At 39.5% G+C, this 26,821-nt stretch overlaps 1 protein-coding gene and 1 pseudogene across 3 annotated transcripts in view; one reads left to right on the plus strand and one right to left on the minus strand.

Moving 5' to 3' along the window:
- Zhx3 (zinc fingers and homeoboxes 3) overlaps positions 1-26,821 on the minus strand; it is a 114,750-nt gene that overhangs the window by 74,989 nt on the left and 12,940 nt on the right. The window lies entirely within an intron of this gene.
- LOC127684979 (glyceraldehyde-3-phosphate dehydrogenase-like) lies at positions 5,961-6,576 on the plus strand (annotated as a pseudogene).

Genomic DNA, 26,821 nt, shown 5'->3' on the forward strand with positions numbered 1-26,821 from the left:
CCATTGGGTGGTATAGCCTCTTATACCTTAGCCCTTCCTTTCTTCTTCCTCCTTTGCTTTCTCTCTGTTCTTTTTTTGTAAATGGAGTTTCTCACTGATTTGAAGTGATTTAAGTGAAACAGTGTCTTTTATACCTTTCTAAAGTTGTAGACGTTTACCTTTAATTATTTACTGTGTATGTGTGTGTGTGTATGTATGTGTGTGTGTGTTCTATGCATGAGTGTGCACTTGCAGAGGTCAGGGGTTAACAAACATCAGGGTTTTCTCCTTTATCATTACTCACTTCATTTTTGAGACAGTTTCTTTTACTGAACCCAAGACTCAGCTGTTTCATCTAGACTGACTAAATAGAGCTCCAGGTACTCACTTGCCCCAACACCACCTCCAGCACTGAAATTACAGGTGAGCACAACAGCACCCAGTTTTTATATGAATCCAGTGGATCTAAATTTAGGTTTTCATTATTGTGCAATCACTATACCCACTGACCATCTCCCCAGCTGTGGTGGTTTGAACAGTGCCAAGGAGTGGCACTATTAGGAGGTGTGGCCTTGTTGAAGGAAGTGTCACTTTGGGGGTGGGCTTTGAGGCCCTTCTAGCTGCCTTCTGATCAACATTTGGAACTCTCAGCTCCCTCTATAGCACTGCATTTGCCTGGATGCCACTATGCTCCAGCCCCGATGGTAGTGGACTGAAGCTCTGAACCTGTAAGCCAGGCCCAGTTAAAGTTACCTTAGTCACAGTGTTTCTTCACAGCAATGGAAACCCTAAGACACCAGCCTTCACTTAATTCTAAATTAATTACATGGACATTTCTTTCAAGTTTGTCTAACTCTAAACACCCCTTCCATGTCAAATATTTTAGGTATGCTGAAAATGTAAAGTACAGTATCAAGGATAGACATATATAAAAATAAAGCAGATTATAAAGCCATGTATATAATAATGTCCAAAGAAAGGACACATTTATAGGTTAGGACAGCTTGATTTCTGCTGAGACAAAGTAGGCTTGTCCTTTAGTCCTGTTTCTCTGAGTCTGTCAGATGACCCTGGCCAGAAGGCTGAAGACTGATGCTCTGACTTCCTGACTTACTGGGGCTGTATAGGTAGGCAGCTGTCTCTACAGTTTGACTGAGGTTTGGAAGCTGTGTTAAGCTTACTATATACCTTCAGTTAATATCAGTTGCTTGGATTTCTGACGGGTTGAAGACTAGTAGTCTCATAGCCAGTCCAAGCTGTTTAACATTGAAAAAGAAGATATAGATTTAGGAAGATGGTTTTCAGATGGCTTACAATCTAAAACCAGGACATGAGTCAGGTGTAGAATTATAAGTCTTTTAAATTAGGATAGATGACAGAGGTCCTAGTTAATTGACAAATATGTTGGGCTGGGTGTTAGGTATATCTTGTACTTTATAATTTACAAAATGGTAATAGTTGTGCTCAATTTATATTTGGAGAGAAAGGGTTTTTTTTTTTTTTGTTTTTAATTAAACAAAAAGGGTGAAATGTTACAGTATTTTCCATGTCCAATCATATTAGGGCAATGGAAGGCCTGTGATTGGACAGGGAAAAGGGGGTGGAGCTAGAGTTGTAGGGTGATGGTGCAGAGCCCTATGTGTGAGAGGTCGCAGGGAAGGAGAGGGAGAACTGGAAATGGCTTCAGATGTGGACCTCTATTAGCCAAAATAGCTAAGTTTTATAAGGTTAGAAATATAAATGTCTCCGGAGGGGCCCTGCCAGAGCCTTGAACATACAGAGACAGATGCTAGCAGCCAACCATTGGTCAGGGCATAGGGTCCCCAATGGAGGAGATGGAGGGTGGACTGGAGGAGCTGAAGGGGTTTACAAACCCATGGGAAGAACAACAATGTCGGCCACCCAGATGCCCCAGAACCCCCAGGGACTAAACCATCAACCAAGGGGTACACATAGTTCCAACCAAAAATGTGGCAGAGAAATGCCTTGTCAGGCATCAGTGGGAGGAGTGGTACTTGGTCAGGTGAGGTGGGAGTGGGTTGGGTGGAGGAACATATACTTGGAGGCAGGGGTGGGAGGAGGGGTTGGGAGTTTTGGGGGAGGGGGAAATCGGGAAAGGTTTTACCATTTGAAATGTAAATGAAGATTATATTCAATAAAAAATAAATATTGGGATAAGGCTTTTATTGTATTGGCATCTTGTAATTGTGTTTATAATATCTATAAATCTAATTGGATAACTATTTAAAAATAAATAAATAAATAAATAAAACCATGTATATTCTATATGGCAAACTGGGAGATACAGAAACATATTTGAGACTATAGAAGAGTACTCTGTGATAGTCAATTTTGACTGACTTTAGAAACATCTAGATAGGTAAAAGCACATCTCCAGGTGTTTCCAAAAGCAGTTCTATCACTGGGGACTATCACTCGGTATTTACAGTATGGAATCAGAAATTAGGTGTAGAGGAGGAGGAAGGAGGAGGAAGAAAATTGCCCTTTCCTGAACTCTTCCTGTATTTTCCCTCTGTGCTTTCCACCTACCAAGAAGTAAAGAACAGTCTTTTCAATACACTGATAGCACGGTGTCATGCCAGATATGTGGATTCTGATTAACAGACATGACTGACACCTTTAAAATTGTCCTAGTTAGGATTATTACTATTGCTGTGATGAAACACCATGACCAAAAGCAACATGAAGAGGAAAGGGATTATTTTATTCACAGTTCCATATAACACCTCATCATCAAAAGCCGTATGGGTAAGAATTCAAGCAAGGCAGGAATCTAGAGTCAGGGAACTCATTCAGAAGCCATGGAAGAGGGTGTTGCTTATAGACTTGCTATTATGGCTTGCTTGCCCTGCTTTCTAATAGCACCCAGGACCACCAGCCCAGGGATAGCACCACTCATCATGGTCTGGGCCTTCCCCCATCAAACTCTAATTAAGAAAATACCATACAGCTGGATTTTATAAAGGCCTTTTCTCAATTAAGGTTCCCTCCACTCCTGTTAACTCTAGGTTGTATCAAGTTTACATAAAGCTAGTCTTCACAGGAACTATAAGCCAAAATAAGTCCTTCTTCCATTAACTTGATTCTGGGAGACATGCTGTCACAGAACTGATAACTGAGTCATAATAAAAATCAAGGCATAAAAAGAAAATTAATAGTTCCAAAAAATATATGCTACCCAGAAATCAGTACTGTCAATATTTGAACACACACACACACACACACACACTTCAACCCAAGTGGATTATATATATATATATATATAATGCTATATATATATATATATATATGCTATTTTATTTTCTTTCATATATACATACACATACATATATATCAGACACTTAGACTATTGTTGAGTATTTTTTACTATGCTTCTCTGATTAAACTTTTTATGTGATTATTACCATTCATACATTTCTGTGGGACAAATTGCCAATCTTGTAGAAGAGCTGGAGGCTGGAGAAAGGGTTTAGGGACCTGAAGAGAATAGGGACTCTAACAGAGTCAACTAACCTGGACCCTTGTGGGGCTCACAGAGACTGAACCACAAACCAATGTACAAGCATGGGCTGGACCTAGGCTCCTCTGCACATATGTAGCAGATGTGAAGGTTGGTCTTCATACAGGTTCCCAACAACTGGCACAGGAACTGTCCCTGAATCTGTTGCTCTTCTGTGAACCCCATTCCCTTAACTTGACTGCCTTGTCTGGCTTAGGTAGGGGAGGATGTGCCTAGCTCTGAAGACTTAATGTACCATGGTGACAGAGATGATGCTTGGGTAATGATGCTGAGAAAACACCCCATACATATCTCTGCCATTGCAATGTTTTCTTAGCTTACCTTGTTTTTTCAATTTTTTTTTAGATGTTTAGAGATATCTTAATTGAAATTACTAATAAGATGGCTATTCTTGATTATCAACTTGACTATGTCTGGAATTAAAACCCCCAAATGAAGTGTACATCTCAAAGAGATTTTTGCTTAATTTGAGGTAGGAAGATCCACTTCTAATCAAGATCTTTGAAGTAGAAACATGCCCTTAATCCAGATCTTTTGAGCTGGAAAAAACCTCCTCTAACCTGGGCCACACCTTCTGCTAGAAGCTTATAGAAGGACATGGAAGAAGGACTTGCTTTTTCTTTGCTTGTTCTCAACTCAAGAGCAAGTCCATAAGTCACTGGCATTATCCTATGTCTTTGGGATTCTAGGTTATACAGAAGACCAGCTGAGTCTTCCACCCTCATAACTGAACAATTACTAGATTCTTGGACTTTCAATTCATAGACAGCCATTGTTGGATTAGCTGGATCACAGCCTGTACAGCATTCTAATAAATCACTAATTCTAATAAATCTAATCTATATTACCTTATATCATTTTTGCATGTAAATTAATGCTTTCATCATGATTGCTTTCTTGGGATAGACCTCAAGAATTTGAAAATTCTTGGGTCAAAGTGTTTCTAAAAACATTTTAAGACCCATCTGGCCAAGCTATACTGTGCCACTTTCCACTGGGAGTGTCTTCTCTTTTGCCTGCATGCAATGTCCTATTCTCTGTATGTCACACTTTCCACTCCTCAACCACTCCCTACCATAACATCCACACCCATACACACCAAACATACTTTGCTAATTTGATACAAGAAAACAGTATCTAACAGCTTCAAATGCATTTTTCATTTACAGAATGGGATTATTTTTCCATTTGGTTAAATGAGTCATTGCTCTTCTTCTGTGGCTAGTATGCTAAATTCCTTGGACACTTTTCAGAGATAATCAAAAAGTGTCAAGAATTTTTTTGTTCATCATATGCACACGTGTATACAGGTGTCTGCCCAAAAATGCATGAATAAGGCCAGAGGTGGATTATCTGGAGTGTTATATCACTTTCCACATTATTTTTTGAGACAAAGCCTATCTCTGAACCTGATGGTTACTGGCTGGCCTTGGTATCCATCTGTCTCTGTGTCCACAACATACCAGCTCTGTGGTTACAGACACACCCCCATCCCTAAACTTCCTGTGTGGATACTAGGAATTCTATTGCATAGCAAGCACTTTACCAACTATCTCTCCAGGCCCCTCTTCCATCTCTTAAAATGTCCTAGAATACTAATTATAAGATATATTATAAAATATAAAAGGATTATACAGTGGCACAGTATAACAGGAAAATGTTATCACTGTGATGACTGAAGATATAAAAAAAATTAAAAACCAATCAAGATCATGTAGAAAAAAAACTCAATCTGAATCAAGAAAAAAGAAAGAACCCCCAAGAATGTGTGTTTACCCACAGAACTCTGGGGAAAGCAAACCTAAATTCATACAGTAGAAGCTGATGTGGAAGTAGAAGGGAGACACGGATTGCCAAGAGAATAATTAAAGGTCTGGTGAACAGCTGCATCCTCTAATGTTCTCATAAGGACAAAGTTAACAAAACAGCTTTCTACAATGAAGGAGGGTATTAGCTGGAGAGACCACCCACATAGGTGCTAGGACTACAGAGTGAAGAAATAGCAGCACACAAGGCATGGGGGGGGGGGGGGGCGGGGCGGGTGAGGGAGAAATGGGGAGGGAGGAAGAGTGAGCCAGCAAGCGAGTGAGCAATCGAGCAGCTGGCTCTGAAACCAGTACTTCTTAGGACAAGGGTACCTGAAGCTTGAATCTACTTCTGAAAGAATGGTCATTCCCACTTGAGTTAAGAGAGCCCTGTTCGGCTAACAGTCTGATCATCATCCCAGATGATTCTGGGAGCATGTTTAAAACATCATCTAGACCCCCCAATTCAACTGAGCCAGTATTGACAAGAGTGGACCCAGGTTCATATATCTAAAAGCTCTCCAGAATATTCAGTTCAGTTCTAATTTGAAAATTGCTTATCTATTCTCTGATCCTTACTGTTCCAGAGACACCCATGTCTTCTCGTGCAGTGCCATCCCTGTCCCTAAGACATGATGGTAAAGATCAGAGTGAATATATTTGGCACCAGGGCTTCCTTCAATTCTGGCAAACAGATCAATGACCTCTTCATTGATCTCAACTACATGGTCTACAGGCTCTACATGGCAAGTTCCACATCAGAATCAAGGCTGAGAAAGGAAAGTTTGTCATTTTCAAAGGTTGTCACCATTTTCCAGGAGTGAGATCTTACCAATATCAAGTGGGGTGTGATGCTGGTGCTGAGTTTGTTGTGGAGTTTACTGGTGTCTTCACCAGAGTGGAGAAGGCCTGGCCAACTTGAAGGGTTGGGATAAAGAGGTCATCATCTCTGCCTCTTCTGCTGATGCCCCCATGTTTGTGATGGGTGTGAACTATGAGAAGTATGACAACTCACTCAAGATTGTCAGCAATGCTTCCTGTACCATCAACTACTTATCCCCCTGGCCAAGGTCATTCATGACAACTTTGACATTATGGAAGGACTCATTACCACAGTCTATGCCACCACTACCACCCAGAAAACTATGGATGGCCCCTGGGAAGCTCTAGCATGATGGCCATAGGGCTGCCCAGATCATCATTCCTTCATCACTGGTGTTGCCAAGGCTGTGGGCAAGGCCATCCCACTGAACAGGAAGCTCACTGACTTGGCTTTCTGTGTTCTTATTCCAATGTATCTGTCATGAATCTGACATGCTGCCTGAAGGAAGCCAAGTATGATGACATCAAGAATTCGGTGTAACAGTCATCAAAGGGCCCACTAAAGTGCATCCTTGGCTACATTGAAAACAAGGTTGTCTCCTGCTACTTAATAGTGATGCCTCCTCTTGATGATGGGGCTGAAACTGTTCTCAATGACACGTTTGTAAAGCTCATTTCCTGGTATGACAATGGATATGATTACAGCAACAGGGTAGTGGTCCTTAGGCCTACAGAGCCTCCAAGGAATAAGAAGCCCTGGGCCTCATGCCCCAGCAAGAATGTGAGAAGAAGAAAAAGGCCCTCAGTTACTAAAGTTCCTGTCCCAACTCAGCCCCCAACACTGAGCATCTCTCTTTACAGTTTCCATCCCAGATCCCCAGGAGGTGGGGGGACTTAGGGAGTCCTACTCTCTTGAAATCCATTAGAGTTCACAACACCCCTCCAAAAGAAAATTGCTTATCTGGATCCTCTTTTATAAATGTTAACAGAAACCAAACTAACAAACACTAAGAAACCAATAGACTAAAGTGAGGGCTGTATGCTCAGATGGTACAGTGCTTGCTTAGCATGCACAAAGCCTTGACTTTGATCCCTAGGACTACATGAAACTGGAGATGGTGATGTCAGCATGCCTGTAATCCTTGCACTTGAGAATTGATGCAGGAGTATCAGAAATTTAAGGTCATTCTTGGCTACATAATGAGTTCAAGGCCAGCCTGGGCTACAAGAGATGGAAATGGGATGGGGATTTGGGTTCAAGTAAGAGGGAACGAAAAAGGACACTAACATAATTGATTTAGGTTTCCAAAAAAAAACCCACTCTGGCTGAAGTGTCAAATGGATAGTAGTAGGGCCAGACTATGAGCAGAAAAAAGAAAGCAAATGGCTTGTACAGAAGTCTGCTTTAGTGCCCACAATAGGCTGCTGGCAATGGAGAAGGTGCTCTCTGTTCTGGAAGCAGGAGGCATCAGCAGGCTTCTGATGAGCTATGCATAAGGAACAGAGCTTAAGGATGGAGCTCAACTTTATAGTTTTAATTACTAAATCCAGGATAATACTGTTTTACCAAAATGGAAATTACAGGACAGTTCTGAAAACATCAAAGAAATGTTCAGAAGTTTTACAATGCTTTTGCTCAAGATTAACTTTTTTTAGATTCTGCAAATATCAAAGGAGATCATATATTTCTCTTTTTACCCTTCCTGCCAAGTAGAAATCTTCAACACATAGTTTTATGTATATTTAACACTAAAAGTAATGCCCCAGATATCTGCTAGGCTTTCAATAGCTCTAATGGGGTTCAGATATCAGCTACAACCTAGAATCCTAAGTTCATTACATACAGTAAGTGGGCCAGTGAAGGTATTAGGCAATGGCTCATAGATTCTTTTCACTATTATTTACTACAGATTACTCTAATAGTGAGAGATTGGTATAAATGCGCCAAAATGTAAATGCATGTGAAAAGACTTATCACAGCTCCCTGATTCCATCTGGTTGAGTGGCACATGCACACAGAACAGTGGTTTTCAATACCATAGAAATGTCACACTTCTCTTCTGCATCTACCCAGTTTTGTAGAGATCCCAGAGTTCATACTGCAGGGAGATTCAGCCCTCCACTGTGAAGTTGAATGTCCTATGGCATCAAGACTACTCACCACAAAGAGCAAAGGTAAATACCTCTTCCAGGAAGCCTAGTCACTGAACACTAACAAAACACAGCTATGAGCGAAAGGCAAGCATGAAGAATCACAATTTCCAATTTCTAACTTATAGTCTATTCAAACACAGCTTCTCTTAGCAACAGTAAATAGAAAATCATCTTAAAGGTCTTTGGAGGACAAAGAGTTAGGAGAATGGTCAAAGTAGAAAGCATTGGATATGTTAAGTATATGTTTGGCTATTATATGCACAACTTTAAAAGAAAATGTAATACAATTTAGTTTCCCTATAGCAATAAAATTGTATTTCATGTTTCAACTACAAAATAGAAAATGCTTGTTGTGTAATGATTTTTTTAAATGTACAGCTATTGATCAAATGATTAATTTAAGCACTGCATTTGTTATTGATAAGGTACCAAGCAGCATACTTTACTACACTCTCTGACTCAGGTTGCTGACTGTTCTGTGTTCATCTATTCTATTCCAGTGGCTCGGGTCTCACTTTCTATGCCAGCAGTTCACAAAGTCAGCTTCCTCTCACCATAGGTCACTGCACACTGCATATAGGCTCTTGGATAACCCAGTTCCTCTGAAGCTATGCTTGTGCCAAACCAAAATCATACTCTTCTTCATAACTGATCCATCTCTTCCATTGCCCACCTCCGTGTACAAGCAACAACCAAACCTACATCTTTCCACTATCTCCAGTTTCCCACTGGTATTCAATACCAATTAGTTTCCCTTCCTGAGATTTTCTTTAACATGCTGGCTATTCCATTACTTCTGCTCAAAGAAACAGCTCTTCTCACCAAGACTGCATTCTTCAAACTCTCTGCATTTCATTCTCTACATGAGAGGAAGAGGGAAGCTCTCAGCTGCTAGGAAATCCCTGCCCCACTCAGCCCCCCAACGCACTGAACATTGTTCTCAGTCTTTGTACCTGAGATCCTCAGAAGGAGAAGGGCTGAGGAAGCCCCACTCTTGCATGTACTACCAATAAAGTTCACTGCTCTGCCCAAATAAGAAAGAAGAAACTTACAGAAGTGTTTTAAAATGACTGTACTCTATTTCTTACCGAACAAGTACAGTTGACTGTGCTCCTTTTCTTTTTTTTTAATTCCACAATTAGAATGTTTGTACTCTCGCTTTGAAAAGTAGGACACATGTTTATGTGACTGAGAAAACTGTAACTCAGTTGTTCTAGAATTGTTCTACTTTTAGTTTCTTGTGAGGGAAAGGCTTACCAATTTGTTTTGAAATATTATAGCATTCTTTGAATTCTAAAAGTGTTATTGAAATATTTACATACTATAGTTTTCCTTAATGGTATCTAGAGATATTTTGTGTCTTGTTATGGAAGTTAAAATATGTATTTCCCTCAGAAATTATAGTTAAAAATATAAAGCACTTAAATATAAATAGTCAAGCATGGTAGTATGCACCTTTAGTCTGAGCACCCAAAGGAGAGGCAAGCAGATCTCTGTGAGTTCCAGGCCAGCCTGGCATAGAATGAATTCTAGGCCAGACAGAGCTACACAGTGAGACTCTGTCTCAAAACAACAAAAGGAAAATAAATAAAATTAGCAAGTTATGAATCCCAGCTAACAGAATGAACAGTTCCAGACAAAACATTTATTTTCCTAAGCTATTCTACTAAAACCTCGATCTCCTTTGTAGTTAAATACTCAGATTTTAAAGGAAATAATACTAATATTAGTATCAGGAACCTGACTCTTGGATTCTGCTGTCACCAACACTTAAGGCTGCTGCATAATCATAGACAGGCAGCTCATCTTCCTAAGCCTTGTTTTCCTCATTTAAAGAGTAAAAAGGGGGAACTCACCCACTAACAAGATGATAGTAAATTTAGTAAGTAACCATCATCAAAGTATTTCCCAGGGAATCATGGGTTAATTTAGCACTTGAATAATTCTGTGCTTCTCTACAGCCAGTGCCACCATCAGAAAGTCACAATGTGAGCATTTTCATTTGTAGAACAGAGACAGCAATGGTGCCTATCTCTGAGAGTACCTAGGATTATGTAAGAGAATACTTATTAAATGCATAGAAGTCTACCTACCACAGAGTAAAATCTTATCAGTGTTAACTATTGGTACAAGTTTTTATTAGCTAATAATTCAGTCCTTACATTGATACAGGTAAGAAAAATTCACAATGACATTAGAATAATAGCCAATGTTTACAATGTCCTTTTTTGCATATTTGTAAAGTCTTTTAAATTAAATAGAATAAAGACAAAAAGAAAGCAATAATTTCCATACCACAAATTAGCTACTTATAACTGTAAACATTTAAAGATAATGATATTGTCAAGGTGACAGGTTATAAATCTTGTATCCCATCCCTTCTTTTTGAATTCACTTATCTGCTACCTTAGGGGTTTAATAATGATTACTACATGCTAAATTTCTTGGTATTTGTCTGAAAAACCTATTTCACCAACACTCTGAAATGATGATTAATTTGCTATCTAATAATAGTGTAGCCTGAATAATTGCTTAGATACTCTCAGTCTGTAGTTCTTTTCTTCACAGAAGCGATATGTTAAAGTTATGTCTCACACTCTGAGATGATCACTAATGACTTCTGCCTCCTGGTATTCATGCCCTTGGGTAACCTCCTCTGCTGCAATGTGGGCCAGTTTTCTGACTCACTTCTAACAAATACAGCAGATGTGCTGGAGCGTCACTTCCAAAACCAGGTTATAGAGGGACTCTGGCTTCCGTCTCAGGTGTTTTCTTTCCCTCTTAGATCATGCTTCCTTGCAAAGCCAACATTAAGTCATTAGGCAATCATGGGTACTTATGAAGAACTAAAGCTGGCAACAACAGCATTTAAATTCAAATTTAGAGCAAAGCAAACACTTTTAGTTTTTAAGTTTCCATTTGACTATAACTCTAGAGCCTATTATTTATGGATTTGAGATCTCCATGATAGTGGTGACTTACACAGTGCCATCATCCCTTTTATCTAGAAAAGTGATTGGCCCACAATAGTTGCACATTAAATTATATGCTAGTTATAAATTAAGACAAAAAGATCTGAAGATTTTCAAAATTTGCTGAAGAACAACACAGAGAGATTCAGAGACTGAAATTAGCCTACAAAAGACTAGTCTTATCTGGTTAGAACAGTATTTGGAAAAACCTCACTGACATAGGTACAATTTGCCAGATACTAGTAGTCCTATTTGGTTGTTCTTTGGTTTTAAAGATATATTTTTTAAATTATGTGTATGGGGGATGTGCATGTTTCAGTAATGCTGCAAGATATACACAAGAGGATGTGTGATGTTATGGTGGTTTGAATAAAAATGGTACCCACAGGCTCATAGGGAGTGGCACTATTAGGAGGTGTGATCCTGTTGGAGGAAATGTGTCACTTCGGATCACAGGCTTTGTGATCTCAGATGCCCAAGCCAAGCCCAATGTCACTCTCTCTTCCAGCTGTCTGTGGATCCAGATGAAGAACTCTCAGCTACTTTTCTAGCACCATGTTGGCCTGCATGCTGCCATGCTTCCCACAATGACAATAATGGACTAAAGCCCTGAAATGTAAATCAGCCCCAATTAAATGCTTTCCTTTATAAGAGTTTCCAGAGTCATGGCATCTATTCATAGCAATAAAACTCTAAGGCAGATGGCCTGGAGCTGGCATTACAGGCAGTTGTAAGCTGCCCAATGTGAGTGCTGGGAACCAGATTCAGGTCCACTCCAAGAGTACTACTCACCCTTTAACCACCACTGAGCTATGTCTTTGGCCCCTGTCAGTCCTACCTTTAGATTATGTTATCTCCCCATAGTCCCCTTAGCCTATGCCTAGATATTCTGCATCTTTAGAAATGTTGGAGAATAGCACTAGAAATACAGGTATTCTAAATATTTGTAAAGCTCCTTTGAATTTCAGGGCTCTGTAACATTGCTTATTTGGGGGTACATATCGTGCAATATTTAATGCTAGTAGTATATTAAACTGAATAGGCATGCATGTTTGGAAACAATTGGAAGAAATTAGAGCACTTTTTAGACATTTTAATATATCCCAGAAAATGTTCCTGAACAAATAACCATTTTTTATCAATCATTTTTTTGTTTACATTTTCAAGTGATATTCCCATTCCTGATTACCCCTACACACCTCTTTCCCCTTGCCTCTGAGGGTGCTCCTCCACTCACTCACCCACTCCCACCTCACCGCTCTAGCATGGCCCTATGCTGGGGCATCAAGCCTCCATAGGACCAAGGGCCTCCCCTCTCACTGATACCAGATAAGGCCATCCTCTGTTGCATATGCATCTGGAGCCATGGCTCTCTCCATGTGTACTCTTTGGTTGGTGGTTTAGTCTCTGGTATCTCTGGGTGGTCCAGTTAGTTGATATTGTTCTTCCTATGGGGTTGCAATCCCCTTCAGCTCCTTCAGCCCTTCCTCTTAGCTCTTCCATTGGGGTCCCTGGGCGCAGTCTGAGGGTTGGCCGTGAGTATCTCTATCTGAATTGGTCAGGTGCTGGTAGAACCTCTCAGGGAACAGTCAGCAAGTGCTTCCTGGCATCAGCAATAGTGTGAGGGTTTAGTGTGTGCAGATGGGATGGATCCCTAGATGAGGTGGTCTCTTTTTCAATCATTACTACATCGTTATTGAATAATAATCGAATTTCAATTGTGTTATCCAATGTCAAATCCATGCATGAGTGACTCCAAACTCAATGTCAGTCCAATCAAGAAGAAATAAAGATGCTCCTTGTTCCACTTCAAATCTGTGAGGGGCTGGTTATATCATGGTACCGAATACAGAATGTGGTCTCCCATTTTTTCTACAAAGAAAGTCTCTGTCTCCCTTGGATAGCATGCTAAGGATATGATCATGCTGTACCAATTCAGGATTTGGATATGTCTACCAAATGTTCTAAAATTTGTCTCTTTCCTTTCAACAGTTTAATCAGTGTCAGTTAAGGCAGTCTTAAACAATTCAATGAGTTCATGAAAGCTTTTTGCACTCCAGGTGCAAATGCCACAGAGAAATGATCATATTTTACTTATTCACTATATTCCAACTGGCTACCAGCAAGCTGACAAAAAAAAATAGGTAGTATTTAAAAATCTGAGCAAAAAAGACAATTTTATTTATGTAGAAATTTATCTCCATCCTAGTTGCAGTTGTAACAAAAAGATAAGTACAGATTAAAAACTAATAATTTATTAGTCCAAACATATTTCGAGCAACATTGGGACAACATGAATTAAATAAGAAGTTTTCTTTCTTTCTTTTTTTTTTTTTTGCGGGGGCCGAGGAAAGGGCTTATTCAACTTACACTTCCACATTGCTGTTCATCGCCAAATGAAGTCAGGACAGAAACTCAAGCAGGTCATAAAGCAGGAGCTGATGCAGAGGCCACGAAGGAATGCTACTCATTGGCTTGCTTCCCCTGACTTTCTTAGCTTGCTTTCCTATAGAACCCAAGACTACCAGCCCAGGTATGGCACCACCACAATGGGCCTCCCACCCTTAATCACTAAGAAATGTCTTACAGCTGAATCTCATGGAGGCATTTCTTCAAGGGAGGCTCCTTTCTCTGTGATAACTCTAGCTTGTGTCAAGTTGACACACAAAACCAGCCAGTACAATTGACACCTTGTCAAATACACACACACACACACACACACACACACACACGTACACACACTATTAAGCCTCAACCCTTACTTTCTTATGCATTCCCAAGATCTAAATAATTTTAAAAGCCCTACAGTCTTTACAAATTCTTACATATTAAAATTTCCAATCTCTCTTTTATTCTTTTTTTATTCAATATATTTTTTATTTACATTTCAAATGATTTCCCCTTTTCTGGCTTCTCACTCCCCGAAAGTCACATAAGACCTCTTCCCTCCCCCCCATCCCCCATCCACCCCTTCCCTCTTCCCTGTTCTGGTATTGCCCTATACTGCTACACTGAGTCTTTCCATAACCAGGGAAGAACCTCCGTTCTTCTTGGACATCATTTGATGTGTGGATTATGTTTTGGGTATTCCAATTTTTTAGGCTAATATCCACTTATGAGTGAGTACATACCATGATTGATCTTTTGAGAATGGGTTGCCTCAGTTAGTATGATGTTCTCCAGCTCCATCCATTTGTCTACGAATTTCATGAATTTATTGTTTCTAATGGCTGAATTGTGTATATATACCACATTGTATATATATATACCACATTTTTTTTTATCCATTCCTCCGTTGAGGGATACCTGGGTTCTTTCCAGCTTCTGACTATTATAAATTGGGCTGCTATGAACATAGTGGAGCGTGTATCCTTATTACATGCTGGGGAATCCTCTGGGTATATGCCCAGGAGTGGTATAGCAGGATCCTCCAGAAGTGGTGTGCCCAGTTTTCTGAGGACCCACCAGACTGATTTCCAGAGTGGCTGTACCAATTTGCAACCCCACCAGCAGTGGAGGAGTGTTCCTCTTTCTCCACATCCTCACCAACACCTGCTTCCAATCTCTCTTAAAATTCAAAATCTTTTTACAATTCAAAGTCTCTTAACTGTGGGCTCCACTAAAATACTTTCTTCCTTTAAGAGGGAAAAATATCAAGGCACAGTCACAATCAAAAACAAAATCAGACTCTAACCATCCAATGTCTGCGATCCACTCACAATCTTCTGGGTTCCTCCAAGGGCTTGGGTCACTTTTCTTTCTTTTTTTTAAAAACAGGTTTTAATTTTTATTTTTATATACATTGGTATTTTGCTTGCATATATGCCCATGTGAGGGTCTCACATCCCCTGGAACTGGAGTTATAAAGTGATCTCCCATCTTTATAACTGGGTGCTGGGAATCAAACTCAGGTCCTCTGGAAGAGCAGCCAATGCACTTAACTGCTGATCCATCTCTCCAGCTTAAATAAGAGGTTTTCAAAATAACCCATTGAAAAGAAAATGCACCCATGTTTGACAAACTTCTATTATGATTGTTTAAAACTCTGCTTAGTCTATAATCACAACATTCAATGTTATTAAAGATCCTAAAACTCCACTAAGTCTACAACTGGAAATGGTAGGTATACACTGGTAGTTCTGATCCTGGAGTCTAAGATCACCCTCAGCAAGGTAGTAAGACCCAATTTAAAACAAACGCCACCACCCCCCAAAAAAAGCCAAAACAAACCTATATATCTATAACGAAGTAACAAATAAGAATCTGTTTTCTTTGCTAAATTCTGATTTCATGCCAGATACCATTTTTATTTGTTTGTTTATTGAGACAGGGTTTCTCTATGTAGCCCTAGCTGTCCTGGAACTCACTCTGTAGACCAGTCTAGCCCCACATTCACAGAGATCCTCTGCCTCCTTTGTGCTGGGATTAAAGGTCAATGTTACCTCGTTTGGCAAGATACTGATTGGCCATTCCCTCAGTCTCTGCTTCATCCCTCATGCCTACATTTTTTGTCGATAGGATAAATTTTGGGTTGAAAGTTTTGTGGGTAGGTTGGTGTTTCTATCACCCCACTGGGATTCTTGCCTGGCTACAGGAGGTGGCCTCTTCAGGTTCCATATCCCCAATATAGTGAGTTACAGCTAAGGTCATCCCCATTGATTCTTGGGTGCCTCACTTATCCCAGGTCTCTGTCTAGTCCTGGAGATACCCCCTACCCCCTCACTCTAGTCAGTTGCAGAGTCCCATTAATTTTCATGGCCATCTAGCCATCGCTCCTGTCCTTCCTCACACCTGATCCTGAACCCCATTCCCATCCCCATCCTTTCTCCTTCCCAGTTCCTTTCCTCCATCTGCCTCTTATGATTATTTGAGATCAAGCCCCTTTCTATGTAAGATTCAAGTTTCCTCATTTGGGCCTTGCTTCTTGTTTAGCTTCTTTGGGTGTGTTGAATGTAACATGGTACCTGTATTATACAGCAAATATCCACTTATAAGTGAGCATGCACCATGCATGTCCTTTTGGGACTGGGTTACCTCACTCAGGAAGATATTCTCAAGTCCCATGGGCAAGCACCAATCTCTAACACTATGATACTCTGTTATCCTTGCAGACAAGAGAATGTTGTCCTCTGAGACACCCAGAAGCTGACTCAGAAATATATAGACACCCACAGCCAAACAGTGGGTGGATCTTGGGGACTCTTAAGGAAGAATAAGGGAAGGATTGTGGGCCCCAAAGGGGATAGGGTCTCCACAGAAAGACAAACAGAGTCAACTTAGGGCTCTAGAACCTTGGGGCTCTCAGAGTCTGAACCACCAACCAAAGAACATCCATGGGCTGGACCTAGTCCTCCCCACTCATATGGAGCAGATGTGCAACTTGGTCTCCATGCGGATCCTGAACACCTGAAACAAAAGCAGTGGACTGTAATGTGGGATATATTCTACTAGCTGGGTTGCTAGTGGGAAAAGTGCCTTTGTGGGTGGGGAGGGAATACCCAGGGATCCCCTACCCACTCTGAGGAGAAAGGGAGGGGGAACTATTGTGGGAGGGGGTGACTAGGAGGAGGGTAGTGAGCAGGATGTAAAGTGAATAAGTAAAAAAATAAAATTTTACGGGCTGGAGAGATGGCTCAGCGGTTAAGAGCTCTTACTGTTCTTCAAAAGGTCCTGAGTTCAAATTCCAGCAACCACATGGTGGCTCACAACCATCTGTAATGAGATCTGACTCCTCCTTCTAAAGTGTCTGAAGATAGCTACAGTGTACTTACATATAATAAATAAATATTTTTTTAAAAAATTAATTTTACAAAAGTATGTCACCACCACCACCCAGTGTTAGGTACCTTTTTTTTACATCAATAATCTATAAAGTAAATACCATGTTATTTAAGTGGGATGAAGAGAGAGAGAAAGGGTGAATATTACATAGCCATGCATATAGTGGCAGGGGAGGGATTTTTAAGCCAGGCTATTGCTGATAATCTCATGGTTACACTAACAAAGTCATCAATTCTCCTAGTATCAAATCTCCATGGTGCTATGAGATCTAAGTAAACATGTAGATAAATGGTTAAACATCTCAATAAATATTACTTACCTTTTCCTTTCTCTGGTCTCCTCTGCCACATTCTTTACCTAGAGTCTTCCCTCCTGGCCTCTACATAAACATCCTCTAAGTTGAAGTTGGAGAAACTGAGAACTACCTCACAAAGAATTCTCTATAACAATTAGATAATTCATTAAGCAAATTACAATAAAGTCTACAAAGTAGATGTAATAAACAGTTCTCCATCTTAGTATAATAATTATTTTTTGAAATAAAAATTACTGATATAATTTGGGGGTGTAACTCAATAGCAGACTTCTGGTTTGAGCTGCAAAAGATTCTCTGTTCCATCCCCAATACACACACACACACACACACATACACACACACACACACACACACACACACACACACACACACACACACGGGGGCAGGGGAGGGAGGGGGAGAGGGAGATAGAAAGAGGAAGGAGTTAAAAGTTTGAGAAAATGGACATCAGTACTTCTTTGTTCTTAACATGTGTTCTAGGGTTGGGATTAGGGGTTAAGGTTAGGGTTACACTGTGTTCTAAAGAAGTCACTTGGCTAATCTTAAAGGCTCCCATCTACATGAGTATCTTTTCCATTTAGAAATGTTATTTCAGCGATGAATTCATTTTATACAAATTCTGACAAAGTAAAAAAATGCTGAATGTCATTAACATTTCTAATATAATTTTATCAGTTACAGCACACTTAATAGGAAAAGATTTTAAAACTGTCTATTTAGGCTAGAGATATAGCTCATTGGTAGAGCACTTGCTTAGCATGTTCAAGGTCCTAGATTCAATTCCCAGTACCATATAAACAAAAATTTTTTTTGTCTTTTTGGTAACCTTCTGGTATATGAAAATATACCAAAAAACTAAAAAACAAACAAACAAACAAACAAAAGACCCAATACAGATGGACAGTTCATCAAATGTCAAAATGACAAGCAACTTGAAAAGAGACTGGATATGCTGTATAAGAGCTCCTCTGCTGGAACATGGAATCCAATAAACATGAACAGCAGGGTGGATAGCTCTTAAAGGCTAGCGAAACAACACTTAACACTTGTTTTCTCTGCTTATCTAGTGAGCATCAGAAAGACTCTTCTGAGGGCATGATAGGAACTGAAGAGCCAGCCAAACATTGATTTTCATTCACAAGCAGTTTCACTCCAAAATTCCACCTTGCTACACACAGTACAATCCAGGAGACACCACACTATCAGCCTAACCTTTGAGAGAATTTGTTACAGAGGTATAATCTCAGGCTGTACTCAGTCCCACTGAATTGGAACCTGCACTGTAACTAAATTCTGAAAAGCACAGAATAAGGTATTGTTGCCAGTTTGAAGGGAGGTTTCCACAATGTTCCTCCTTAGGATTTCCCTAAAGATGAGGATAATGAATAACAAGTTTATTTAGCTCATCAAGCAACACTAAACTAGAAGAAGAAAATGTACACAAGCATTTTTCTTAATTACCAGGCTTGATAACAGGTTAAGTACAAAGACATAAGCAACCAAGGCTTTCTCAACAAAATAATATAACAATGCACACTTGAATGTATTACTCTAAATTATACCATGTCTGGGAAATCTGGCCATGTACATACCTTACAGTTTTAATAGCCAATGATGGCTAGAGGCAATGAGAAGAAATAGGCATGGAGATCAAGAGAGTCTATCATGAGGAATGACTGACTTAGAAGGCATTAAGCTGCAGAAGAGCTAAGTGGAGGCTGTTGTACTAGTCACACATTTCAGGACTGTCTCAAGACATTTCATTCTGCAAATGTGTTTTGAGCATCTGTTATATGCTGGGCATTGTGCCCAGTATAAGGATATAGAGATTTAAAATCAAATAGCTCTTCGATTTCCTGAAGGTTTCTGCTTAGTGAAACAAATGTGACTGCTATTCTGGAAAATACAGTTCTAGCCAATCAAAAGACATGGCACCATCCAAAAGGAGCCCCTTCTGTCTAGTTTACAGTTTTGTACAGGACTGAACAGAAAAAAGTACCTCAGGTTCCCAAGACTGGGAGGAATGGCTAAGGGAGGAAACAACCACAGCTCAGGGGACAGTTGAGGGGACTAGCAGGCCAAGGTTAATATTCGAGGGGTATAAGATAACTGGGAACAGTATAATTACTATAATAAAAAATTTATTAATAATTACCACATTTACTAGAGCTCAGAACATGTTTGAACATAACCATATCTCAGATTATCAGCAAGATTGTGTATGAAAATGCTAATGATGTTAATTCCCTTGTGGCAATCATTTTTAAAATATAAGACTTAATAAAACTCCATGTTAATATTTTAGGCAACCATTTTGCATACTGACTTAGCTAGAATTTTGCTTCTCTCAGCTACCCTTTCTATAACTACTACATCTCCTGTTCCTTGACAGCTTCAGAGTTACTCATCCCACTCTGCAAATTCTAAGGAAATGTAGCTTTCTTCCCACTCTCAGAGAGAAAGGGTAAATCTAGATGCTTGTAGAAAAAGACAGGAATATTCAACAAAACAAGTAATCTTCAGGAGAAGACTAGGAATAATTTTTTAAAAATCTAACAAGTAAAAGGATGGTTAAGGTAAACTATAAACTATTATAACCAAGTTTGCAGGTTCCACAGTACCATGGCACTGCAGAGATATTAACAAATGCTGAGTTGTACAATTCCAGCCATGGAAAAATTATACATATGAGAAAAACTAGGAAAAAGAAAAAATGTTAAGTTATTTTCAAGGATGTTAGGGTACTTTTTCTTTAAAATTTCTTTTAAGGGGACAGGAAAGATGATTCAGTGGCTGAGCATTTGATGCTCTTGCAGAGGACTCAAGTTCTGCTCTAGAACTCACGTGGTAGCTCACAACCATCTATAACTCAAAATCCGGGGGATCTGCGTCCCTCTTCTGACCCCCCAAAGGCACCAGGCATATACAAAATATACACATAAACCAAATCTAAGAAATTATTACTTTGTTTTTAATGAGAGTGATGGTGATTAAGTCAAGTCCTCATGCTTGCTACAAGCATTCTTACTCTTAGCCATCTCCCCAGAATACTATTTAAAATTTCCAGGTCTCCATTGCTTTGCTTTTCTTTAAGATTTGCCTACTTTTATTTTATGTGTATGGGTTTTGCCTGCATGTATACTTGCACGTATACTTGTGTACAGCAGAAGGTGCTCTGAAACTAGAGTTATAGAATGTTGTTAGTTAAGAATTTTCACATGAAGAACTTCGGAGGGCTGAGAAACACCTTAAGAAATGTTCAACATCATTAATCATTAGGGAAATGCAAATCAAAACAACCCCGAGATTTCACCTCACACCAGTCAGAATGGCTAAGGTCAAAAACTCAGGAGACAGCAGGTGTTGGCAAGGATGTGGAGAGAGAGAAACACTCCTCCACTGCTGGTAGGATTGCAAGATGGTGCAACCACTTTGGAAATCAGTCTGGCCGTTCCTCAGAAAACTGGGCATGACACTTCCTGAGGACCCTGTTATACCACTCCTGGGCATATACCCAGAGGATTCTTCAGCATGCAGTAAGGACACATGCTCTACTATGTTCATAGCAGCCCTATTTGTAGTAGCCAGAAGCTGGAAAGAACCCAGGTGTCCTTCAACGGAGGAATGGATACAAAAAATGTGGTATATTTACACAATGGAGTACTATTCAGCTATTAGAAACAATAAATTCACGAAATTCAATAAATTGTCAATAAATTAGACAAATGGATGGAGCTGGAGAACATCATACTAAGTGAGGTAACCCAATCTCAAAAGATCAATCATGGTATGCACTCACTGATAAGTGGATATTAGCCTAGAAACTTTGAATACCCAAGACATAATCCACATATTAAATGATGTCCAAAAAGAATGGAGGAGTGGCCCCTGGTTCTGGAAAGACTCAGTGCAAGAGTATAGGCGAATTCCAGAACAGGGAAGCGGGAAGGGGTAGATGGAGGAACAGGGGAAGGGAAGAGGGCTTATGGGACTTGTGGGGAGTGGGGACCCAGAAAAGGGGAAATCATTTGAAATGTAAATAAAAAAATATATCAATAAAAAAAAAAAAGAATGTTGTTAGTTAGCCACCATGTGGGTGTTGGGAACTAAACCTGAATCCTCTGCAAGAGCAGCAAATATTCCTAACCACTTAAGCCATCTCCCCAGCCCCAATGATGACTTTCAATAAATACTTTTTATAATGAAAAGTTTCAGGAACCAAAAATAAGTGTAACTCATTACTAATCTTTACACTAATAAAATAACATAGGTGATGTAACTGATCCTAATGTTTGATTGGATCGTTATCCTTTACATATCTCTTTAAATGGGCTGGAGAGGTTGTCAGACTATTAAGAGCACTGGTTGCTCTTCCTAAGGACCCAGGTTCTATTTCCAGTACCCACATGGCAGCTAACAATTGTCTGTAACTTAGTTTCAGAGGATTTGATGCCCTCTCTAGCCTCCTTGAGTACTGCATGAATGTGGTGCACAGACAGATATGCAGGCAAAGCACCCATACTCATAATCATTTTTAATTAAATAAATAAATATTTTTAAATTAAATAAATACTTCAATGCTCTTTAAGTTTATAAGCAAGTAAAAAGTAAAAATAGTGATATTCATGTATGAGAAGAGAACTACAACTAAGGAGAGAGGGAGTGAGTGGGGAGAGAGAGGGGGGAAATAGGAAATAACACTTGTGGGAGACTGTTCAGTAACTACCCATGAACTCTGGGTAAAAGCAAAACTAAAATTTCTGGATTCTGTTTTGCTTTTCGCTTTTCACCTTATTTGATCTTGCTTAACATTACTCATGCCAAGTTGAGTTTTTTTCCTCTTCTTTTTCCTTGCCCACATGTTAACAGATTTAAACGGAAAAGTACACAGCAGCTCTATTACAGTCCCCTGCACACTCCCACCCCCCAGCAATGTCATGAAATAGAGCTTTCTGGGATGGGGTATACACTGCCCATCATCACCAGGATCACAAGAACTGGCTGAGACTCAGGGCCAAGGTACCTGGGTTCAAGTTCCCCACATTTGTAAAAATAAATAAATAACATACCCTAAAATATGAAGTCATAAGAAAAGCCCCTAGAACATGGTACTGCTCAAGAAATGTTCATCTCATCCTCTCATCTCACTTTCTACCTAACATACATGCATATTCTCCCCAAGGTAAAACTGCATGAGGTCTTACATTTCATATTATCCACGTTTTCTCTATCCTGTTCCCTAACCTACTCAGGCTATGCTTTGGGGAACAGACCAATATGCCCCTGTGCCTTTGACCCCAATCAATTGCTAATGCTAAGTCCCAGAAAAAGGCCAAGAGAAGGAGGTATGGGATAGAAAGGGGTTAGGCTAGGGGAAATCACAGCACTTGGTCTGTTTGCATCCCTTATCCAAAAGTATAGGATCCTTTCAAAGTATCCTCCAAATAAAAATCTCTTCTGGATTCTTATGGGTACTTTAATCTAACATTCCTCTGTAGGTAGGGTACTAACAGCTCTTCCATCACCATACCTTAGAGTTAATATAATATTCCTATGGTTTTCTCCACAGCAAATCTACATTTCTTTAAGTAACCTCTCCTAGAATTGTCCTGAGTTGAGAATGTCTACATTTCTTTTCAAGATTCTAATAAAATCCTATGCACAGCATGCCATTTGGTGTCAAGGGAATGAAACACTTTCCCTAGTTTGGCTCTAGCCCTCTACAATCCATCAGACTTTGACTGGTTTATGAAGCCTGGAGCAACTCTCAAGACCAAGAACGAGAGGTTTACCCTCTTCTTACTGGGCTAAAGACAGAGCACACCAAGGGCCTCCACTCTCTGTTAGCGCTGACCATGTGCATGCTGTTTTTCTAGATATCTTGTTGAGTTGAAAAGAATCAGCCAATTCTTTTTAAAATCACATTCCAATTATGGAGACCAGAAAGCTAAATACTGAATGAAACACAAGAAAAGAAGGTTGAACCAAGAAAGGTGTTGGGATGGAGAGATGGCTCAGCAGTTAAGAGCACTGACTGCTCTTCCAAAAGTACTGAGTTCAAACCCCAGCAAGCACATGGTGGCTCAAAACCATCTGTAATGAGATCTGACGCCCTCTTCTGGTGGGTCTGAAGACAGCTACAGTGTACTTACATATATTTATAATAGCCAGAATATAATAGCTGGAAAGAACCCAGATATCCCTCAGTGGAGGAATGGATACAGAAAATGTGGTATATATACACAATGGAGTACTATTCAGCAATTAAAAACAATGAATTCATGAATTTTTTAGGCAAATGGATGGAACTGGAAAATATCATCCTAAACTAGGCAACACAATCACAAAAGAATACACATGGAATGCAATCATTGATAAGTGGATATTAATTAGCCCTGAAGCTCTGAATACTGAAGATACAATTAGCATATCAAATGATTCCCATGAAGAAGGAAGAAGAGGGCCCTAATCCTGGGAAGGCTTGATCCAGCATTGTAGGGGAGTACCAGGACAGAGAAAAGGGAGGGGGAAAGATAGGAGAATGGATGGAGAGAAGAGGACTTATGGGACATATGGGAGGGGGAGGGGACTGGGAAAGGGGAAAGCTTTTAGAATGTAAACAAAGAATATAGAAAATTAAAAAAAAAAGAATTACAAAAAAAAAAAAGATGAAATCAGAAGAACCACTGGCCAAAAAAACAAAAAACAAAAACACAAAAAACAACAAAAAAATATAATAAATAAATCTTAAAAAAACAAAGAAAGAAAGAAAGGTGTTTATGAGGCAGTAGGGAGGCAGATGGAGAACTTGTTGCCCATGAACAACACTGCAGTCTCAAACTTTCTATGCCTCTATTTTTTCTTTACTAAAATGAGGTCAGTAACATTATACTTGAATGGTATTATTATTAACACAGGGCTGCATGGCTCTAGTAATATCTGTAACAAACTGGTTCTTGTCAGCAGAGTCAAGTAATGTGTGTAAATGAGTTCTAGCTAGAATTCCATAACTTTACTGGCATTTTCCCTTCACCCCCAAATTTTAAAGCGTTTATTTTCTTTTAAAGGTAATTATATCACAATATTACCAACAAAACACAACAGGGAACTTGCCAGTTGAAACTCCTGAGATAAAAATAGACCCGGCCAGCAAGATGGCTGAACAGATAAAGACATTTGTCCCAGTCTGATGACTTAAATTCTATCCCCAGAACCCACATTCAGGAAGGATCAATTCCTCCAAATTATTCCCAGGCCTCTACATATGCACCATAGTAGTACACACACACACACACACAAAATAAATATTTTTAAAAAATATTCTCTAAGTATACACCTGGAAATCTATAACCTAACCCTAACCCTATACTGACAGGAGTTCCATGAGGGTAGAACTGACTGAGAGAATAGGAAAAAAACTATGGAATCTGGGGGACAATTTTTTAGGATTTTTAGGATTACAGTCTACAGGATAAGGAGGAAGGTTACATCTGAAGAAACTAGGGATTCAGAATGTGAAGAAACTTGAGGGTAAAAGACACAACTTTAGGAATCTAAAGGGCTGCAGATGTTTGAAAGACTTGCTATGCAAAGTAGGTGAATCAAAGTTCCTGAGTTAGAGACTGGTTTCCTCTAAGGAAAAATATTCTTGAGCTAACAGAAGTCTCTACATAAAGGGAGCTCTCAGCATACTACCAGTGGGCATACTGGAAAACTCGATGGTTACTTCCTGAATGTCTATAATCCTAATGTCTACTTTAGACAAAAGAAAGAAATATAAGTGGTAATAAGTGGAGCATATGTGCCGGCATTTCTCATAAGGGTAGCAACAAACAAGGAGTGCTGAGTTAGCCCACTATGTCATTTACAGAGGGAGTCTTACTCCTTTTGAGAGGTATTCTAGTAACCATGTAAATAAAAAGTAAAATCAAGCCAAAGTATAAGCAGCTACATCATTTTGAGTAATGATGCTAAGGACTGCTTTTTTTCTGTTTAGAAAATAAACATTAAATATAAGTATATATGTGTGTATATGTATATCTATTATATATATATAATCACTAGGAAGAAAGTGATTCACTATTGTATTTTCTTTGTTCTTTCTACCTGTGAAAAAAAGATAGATTGGCTTTAGAAGTAAAAGACAAAAAGGGAGGATTCAGAAGAGTAGAAAGACATGAGAGTTTAGTGACATTAGCCAATCAAACCTTACTGACCTTGCAAAATGTTGGATTGTGCACTAACTGACACAGCACCATCTCTGTTCATCTCCTCTCTTTCCCTCACCACAATGAGCTGGTTGGCAGGAGACAAGGACAGAAAAGGAAGAAGCTCATCTTTCATTCAGCGTGTTTGCTGCTTTCCACGGCTAACACAATTCAGCACAGAACATTAGTGCCCATCACCATGGAGGCAATTGTAACGTCAAACCCAGAACTGTGAAATCACAAAATACAAGACACATACAAAAGGTTCTGGAGTATGAACAAGACAGCAGAGATGCCAGTAAGAAACACAATTTTTACAAGTTCTTTTGAAACAATTAAGATTTTAAGTCTTTTTGTTCCTTTCAGAATATGAAGATAGTTTCTGATTATTCCAAATTAAGCTAATTTCTTCTGTTGACAAAAGATATTATATCCAAACTCCAACCTTCGGACTCAGTGAAAAACAAATGGAGCATCAAAGGCCATGCAATTAGATATAGGCACCTTCATAATGAAGTGTGGTTTTCACCTAAAATGGAGAAAGCAATCTTTGGCCTATTCACAAAACATTTTATTGTAAATCCTATCTTTCAAGTACTGTGCTGACAAACAAGTAAACATAGTACTAAGTGCTACTCTATCCAGTTTATTTTATTTTATTTTTTTTAGTATCCCATTTATTTCCGTGAGAATTGTAGACAGGGGAGTGGTACCTATCACGGCCAGAGGGGTCAGTGGGGCACCTCAGATAAAGCTGGGAAGGCTTGATGAAGAAAGAGAAGGTTCATTTTTTAGGAAAGGAACATAGGAAATCCAGAAAATTCAGGGCTAGAAGTCTTAATGCCTTCATTTCAGGACTGCTCTGAGAACTTAGGACCTGGAAGAGTTCACAGGCCTGAAGGCCAAAAAATAGAAGCATTAAAGAGGAAAGCAGCTCTAGGCTGGAACTGCTTACAGTATGAAGTTAGGTGGGAGAGAATGTCCTGGACTTATCAAACTACAAAGAACCCTGGGTGGTGTCTGAGACATTTCAGGGAGTTACAGAGCTAGAGCATAGAGGGCTGATCCACAGGAGGGAGGTGAGGAAATAGAGGCCATGGAGAAGGCTACCCACAGGAAGCGTGGCTTAGAACAGACTGAGCCAACAGGAAACATAGGATCAAATTCTATTTTCCAGCCATAATCACTGATTTGAACTCCAGACTAGACCCTTTGAATTCTTCTTTTTACCTTATCTACTACAT

The sequence above is a fragment of the Apodemus sylvaticus genome, chromosome 5 (assembly GCF_947179515.1).
Source record: "Apodemus sylvaticus chromosome 5, mApoSyl1.1, whole genome shotgun sequence".
Lineage (NCBI taxonomy): Eukaryota > Metazoa > Chordata > Mammalia > Rodentia > Muridae > Apodemus > Apodemus sylvaticus.